The sequence below is a fragment of the Lemur catta genome, chromosome 4 (genome assembly GCF_020740605.2).
Source record: "Lemur catta isolate mLemCat1 chromosome 4, mLemCat1.pri, whole genome shotgun sequence".
NCBI classification, from domain to species: Eukaryota; Metazoa; Chordata; class Mammalia; order Primates; family Lemuridae; genus Lemur; species Lemur catta.
This window is the reverse complement of record NC_059131.1, coordinates 31,719,385-31,725,879: the sequence shown is the minus strand read 5'-3', so window position 1 is coordinate 31,725,879 and position 6,495 is coordinate 31,719,385. Positions and strand designations below refer to the sequence as shown.

The following is a 6,495-nucleotide window of genomic DNA, read 5'->3' as shown; positions in this document are numbered from 1 at the left end:
GAGAGTCTGAAACTTACACACATCATAAGTGATTGTAATCATTTATCTCAATAAAAAAGAGAGTCCCAGAACTCCATTTCACCTAAGGCTAAACTGCAGCCAAGGAGATTTTCTAGAACAAGTCCCTACTAGGCAAAAAATATTTATGCCCCTGAATTGATTGGATCCTCCTGTTATATGGATTCATGGAGCCCAGTAATTTCCCCTTCCTAGTTTTATAACGAGTTGGAATTAAATATATTACAAATTATATCGTCCCACAAAGTTTAGGATTCAATAGATATTACATTTCTTAAATTTCCCAAAAGTTACATTTAGCTAAAACCCTCATTTGTCAACATTATAGACAGTTGCTGAAGAAGGTTATAGAAGGACCCTAGGTTCTGCCCCACCCGTGAAAGGAGACAGTAGGGACTTAATCGTCCATCGCGGTTGTCACTGGTGCTGCCCACGCAGCCCATGCAGGAGGGTGAGCTCCACGCTGAGGCAGGCTTGACCTGGGGGCCTTCCTCAAGGCTCCTGAGCCTCGGCGTCTGGGGCCCAGTTCTGGAAGGCACAGGGCAGCCCCTCCCCACCGTCCAGGATCCTGTGACCTCAGCATCGCTGTGGAGACAGATCTCTGGTGCCCACAGCCCTGTCCCCACAGAACCCCCAGCACCTCTCCTCGTTAGTCCAAAAGGTCTCACAAGCCCTAAAGGCGATGCCCGCTCCCCCTCCTCCGGCCATATCCGACAGACACCCTGTTTACCACCTACTCATGGGCACAGGCCTTTCAAATCACAGGAGCACCCACCCCAGCCTGGCAACTTCTCCATTTAGCAGGAAACACAGACCCAAGACTGTTACTGTCTTCCTTGTGATAAGCAAAGCTCAAACCTCAAGAACACAAAAGCTGGGCTTTCCAGAAGGGTAAAGGAAAAGGTAGATATTTCCTCCTTTATCCTGACAAGCCAGCAACCCAGGAAGCAGAAAAATGAGACCCAACTTCTCAACAACTTCTCAACAACTTCTCATTGGCATCAAACCCACCTGCCACATGTGTCCATATATGGTGGCAGGAGACCCTGGGGCTGCTGTCTAATTTGCTTACCATTTTATCCCAGTTTTCTGGCTTGTGACTTGAGCAGTAGGACTGAATAAACATTAGCTCAATAATGATTTATTAATCAGAACTCCTTCTACTCTAAGTGGCAAAATTCAAAGTGGATCCATTTTTGTTAAGATAATTAATTGGCTCTTGTAACTGGGGAAATTGAAGGAAGGTCTGGCTTCAGGTAAGATTGGAACAACGTGGCAGAGAGTGATTTTCTCTCTGGCTCTTTGGCATACTTTCCTCTACATGTCGCTTTCATTCCACCAACAGCTTCTTCCCAGTGTCCTTGGGCAACAGCTCCAGCAGCTTCAGGCTCCCTTGTCCTCATCGCTCCGTATCTCAGAGGAAGAGAGACTCACTTTCCAGCATCCACGGCCTGAATCTTAAGCAAGACTCTTACTGCATTATGTATGTATCCCTGAAGCCATCACCTGGTCAAGAGGACTGTGTGCTCAGAATGGCCATCTGGATCACACGCCCACCTCTGGGTGGTGGTGGGGAGGCAGCAGAAGAAATAACTTCACCAAGAAGAGGGGTGGCTCCTCTAACAAAAATGGGAGCTATGACCAGGCAAAGTGAGAAAGGGTCTACAGAAACGTCAGATCCACCCCACATAGTGTTGGCAGCTAAGGCTGGTGGGATACGCATTTGCATTAGGTTCAGTCACGGGGAGTGTATTAATTAGGGTAAGAAAGCTGCTGTGACAAACAAGCCCCAAATGGCAATGGCTCAACGCGCCAGATTCCCTCACGCCATAGTCCAAGGCAGGGTGACGAGGTGCTCGCCTCCATGCAGTCATGTGGGGACCCAGTCTTCCTTCTTTTAGTGACTTCTTCATGCGCTAGAGCTCTGAGTCCTGGGCTTCTAATTGCACAGATGAGGAAAAGCGAAGTGCATGGAAAATCATATAGGAGGTTTTTAGGAGCCAGGCCTGGAATTGGTACATGTCACTACTGCCCAATATCCACTGGCCAGAACTGGGTAACCACACATGGTAACTGAAAGGTATTCTAGAAAACATGCCCAGAAAAAAAGCAGACAGCATCTGGTGAGTTCGCAGTCCTGCTAAGTTGAGGGAGGACTGAGTGGTGTTCAGGAGGTGGTGGGGCAACAGGGTGGAATGGGTGGACCTGGAACTCTAGGCTTTCACCTGGGCAGGCCATTCTCCCTCTCTTGGCCTCAGTCTCCCCACCTGTCAGATATAACAAAATTCCCTCTGCAGCCCCTTCCCACCCAAACATTCTCTGTTTCACTCATGGCCTGGAGCCTCCATAGCTCTGCCCAGGCCTCAGTTTCCCTAATCCGAACTCCCCTTTAACTTCACAGTCCCCCATTCCAACCCTCATTTCCCCTCTTCTCTGCCTTATTTTTCTCCATAGCACCTGTCACCATCTGACATACAAATGTTTTTCTCATTCACTCGTTGTCCTCCTGCATGAGAAGGAAGCTCCCCAAGGGCACAGCTTGTTGTGTTTAGTTCACTGCTGTCTCAAGTACCTAGAAAAGTGCACATTGTAAGCACTCAATAAATGCTTGTGGAATGAATAAATGAATGAATTTTAAAACTTTTCTGCAAAGTAGCCTATAATTCATAACAGAGCAATACTGCCATCTGGTGCCAGAAACTTGAATTGCAAGCACAAACTCTGGGTGGTGGGTTGGGGCGGCCGGGGTTGTCGGGGGGTGGTAGTCTTCAAGGACAAGCCTTGTTGAATCAACCCTATTTTGTTGCTTCAAGCCCACGGTCTGACTATGGATGGCTCAACAGTCTCATAGGGTCTGATCTGCCCCATGTGTGAGCCCCTCCAGATAACCGTGACCCCTGACTAACCATCCATGAGGTTCTCAGACACACTGGGCGTGCAGAGCTTGCTCTGATGCCGCTGAAGCCAAGAACACATGGGGACCTCTATCCCTTCAGAAGATGGAATGTCAGAAAAGAGACTCCAGCCCTGAGAGAGGATGAGAGAGAATATATGAGCTGGGACCAGTGTAGGGACCAAAGGGAGGTGGAGAAGACGGAAGCCTTTGAGGAGGAGCCTAAGACCAGACCCTACCTCCAACTTGACTTCAAGTTTGCTTTGGTTTCCTCATCCATAAGATGGCGGCACTGAACGAGAAGGGCTTCAGACAAAAACAGCCTAGCCATAAAATCTACAATTCTTAAGAAGGAAAAGAAAGGTCATGGTACCTCTAATTTCTGCAGTTAATGCCTAGAAAAAGGGGTTCAGCCTGTGGTCAGAGGCTGGTACCCTCAGTCGGGGTCTCCTCCTCTCTAGGCAGGTGTTCTAATGTGGTGGGGGCCTCTCCAAGAGGACTTGGCTGAGTACTCCCGTTCCTCTCTCAGAGCCTCGCCCCCGCTGGGGCCCAGCCTTGGTGGTGTGGCCCAGCACTTAGCGCCTTGGCAGCCGGGAGCCCCCTGCCCTGCACATACCTGTGTGTGTTTGTGCTGCCCCTTTCAACAGCCTGAGGTTAGTTCTGACTGATCTTTGATGTCTGTACCGGTGAGGTTTGTTCCTCCAGCTCCCTCGCTCAGGCTGGCTGCTCTGGGGGCTGAAGGGAAGTGGCACTGGATGGACTTTTGTCCCTTCTCCCAGAGCCTTGGCCGTCGGTGACAGGGGCAGCTTTGGTGGGTCTGTGGATGCCTGCAGATCTTCCCTCCCGGTCTCCACCCCAGTTCTGTTCAGCCCAGAAGCGTGGGGCACCTCCAGGATTGTGTGGGCTTTAGAAGACAGGGTGGGCCTCTGACCCCAAAGGGTTACTGGTGAGTGGGGTCATGACACATGCAGAGCAGCAGACAAGCTATGGCAGCGAGCAAGTGTCAACGTCAGGAGTTCAGGCCAAAGGGTGAGTTGACTGGGAAGCCTTCCTGGAGGAGATGGGGCTCCTATGGCCTTTGAGTCCACCCATATGTTGGTGGTAGGTGTGTCACTGAGGTGTGGGCCTGGCCACCTCATGACACTGGAACATCTGGGTGTCCAGACACTTTAGGGGACCCATGGAGTCCCTTCTTTCTCCTCTGTCCATACCCCCTACCCCTGCTGGCCCCTCAGAGCCTGCTCGCTTCCGGTCCCCTGCTCTGCTCACTGCCATCCCTCCTTGTGCAACCCCACTGCTCCTCCCCGGCAATGTCCCCACATACCCCACTGTCCCCACACTGCTCACCCGATGGAATGATGACCGGATCACCCGTCGTCGGTCAGCACCACCAGCAGCCCTGCAGGCTGTCCTCTCTGGATGCCCCCACTCCTTTGACTCCAGCCCGGAGCCCCCCATGGAGGGGCTCTGGCCTGGTATGTGGCAGATGGAAGAGAAAGAGGTCATTATTAAATCTAAATACAGATCCAGAGTTTTCAGTAAAATGCATACCAGACTTTGAAGACTTTGTACCAAAAATGTAAAATATCTTATTAATAATTTTTTATATTGGTTCCATATCGAAATGATAATATTGTTGGATATATTGGGTTAAATAAAATATATTATTAACATTCATTTTGCCCGGTTTTAGTGTGTGTTTAACGTGACTACTGAAAAATTCTAACTTACATGTGTATCTTACATTATATTTCTATGGGACAAAGCTGGTGTAAAGTATGCCTGGGGACAGAAGACGCACATACCAAGCACTTCACAGCCACATGAGACAATAAGCAACATCACATGTTGAACGGGGATTAATGCCACATGGGAGTGGTATAGACATGGAGTTAAGAGCTCAAAGGAGAAAAAGAGGCCCCCAACGGCTCCAGGGTAGGGAAGGAAAGCGGGGGCAGGGTGGAGCCACCTTGAAGAACAGGGGCCATGTGGCTGGGGTGGCTGCGGAAAGAGTAAGGGCATGGTGGCTGTTCCAGGCAATGGATTCAACTTGCTAAGGGAGGAAAACTCAGGCCTGGAAAGATGCAAAGACCACGGGGTGTCAAGTAAATGTGAAGGAGTGGGTCACTGAGGCCCCCTGTACCTTTGGTCCCTATTCCAGTCATTTCACCCCCCAGCCCAGCGTGTTGGGAGACAGGCAGGAAGGTCCTGAGATGAATGCTGGGAACGTGGGTGCCGTCTCCTAGGGTGCTCGGTCACAATGCAAACTCAAACCCAAGCCCAAACACCCCCTCCCGCTGGGTCTAGGTCCCGGGAGAAGTCATGGGGGAAGCACGTGCTCCTGCCTGAGATGAACTCACCGCATCTGGACGTTACAGAGTTTGGCAAACCGAGGCTGTAGGGATGGGAAGCACAAAGCCACCACTTGCAAGTGCTTGCGCCTGCATTTTGCAGCATTTCTGGCGTGGCTGTCCCTGCTTCGCAGCAGATCTTTCTGAGAAAAGCCGGGGCCTCTGTGGGACTGGCCTCCTGGAGCTAGGGGTGACTGGAGTTGAGTCCAAGCTGGATGTTGAGTCATTTCAGGAAGGGCCAGCTGTGGTTTCCAGGCCAGGCCAGAAGGCCACCCAGACAGCGACCCAGGAGGAGCACTGCAGCAGCAAGGCCAGAGGGGGCGCCAGAGCGACCTTCCAACACACCCAAGAAAATTCTCCGGCTTTGACACCCTGAGGTGCTTTGCCACCCTAGGTGCTTTGCCTCCCGGAGCCTCCTGGAAAACAGAAGGGTGTTCCCACCACGGCCTTCGTGGGCTGCACCCTTGCTTGCAGAAAGGGGAAGACATAACAGCACCATAAGTCCTTACCTCTTGCCCAAAACTGGAGCAGGAGCCATGGGAGAAAGGAGAGGGAGAGCCAAGAAGCTTCAAGTCTCAGGGCCGAGAGAGCCTTAAGGGGCACAGAGGCCAAAATGCCTTTCAAAGTAGAAATTCCTACAGTGACACCCCTGGCCTTCCCACATGGTCTGTGTCCTCTGAGCACGAACAGTTTCACACAGCACACGTGGAGGCACCAAAGCACGCAGCCCAGGGTGTAAATGCTACCGGAGCCCAACCCTGGGATGACCAGGGTGGTGGGGGCCACCGGCCTGCGTGGGACCATGCAGGGCTGGAGGTGGGCCTTGGAGGGCACGCAGGCTCTGGGATCCGGAAGAAGAAGGGGGTGTGAATTGGTTAAAAAAAAAGAGACAGCAGAAGAAGGAAGAGGAGTGGGAGGGAAAAGGAAAAGATTAGAGAGGCAGAGAGTTCCCTGACCTCGAAATCTCTTATGCCTAAAATCCTACCATTAAATTTTCATTTGGGGGGATTAAGTTTTGTGTTCTCTATTTTCATCTTTCAAAATGCAGCTTTTCTTGCTAAGATAGTACGTGAAGGCCCAAACAGAACATAAGATGCCGAAAATCAAATAACAGGCAGATAGGGGCAGGATGAAGACAAACTCTGCCAATGTCACAGTTTTGCCAAGGATTAGCTAGTTGGACCAGCTGCTCGTCCTGTCAACAAAAATGCTACGGGTGTACAGAGGAGGCAG

At 51.1% G+C, this 6,495-nt stretch overlaps 1 long non-coding RNA gene across 1 annotated transcript; it reads right to left on the bottom strand.

Moving 5' to 3' along the window:
* Positions 1–1,153: 1,153 nt before the first annotated feature.
* On the bottom strand, positions 1,154–5,445 carry LOC123636849. The gene is made up of 3 exons (XR_006734679.1): positions 5,272–5,445; positions 4,259–4,383; positions 1,154–2,590 (listed from the first exon to the last, which is right to left on the bottom strand). It is a non-coding gene; the product is annotated as an uncharacterized LOC123636849 (long non-coding RNA).
* Positions 5,446–6,495: the final 1,050 nt, after the last annotated feature.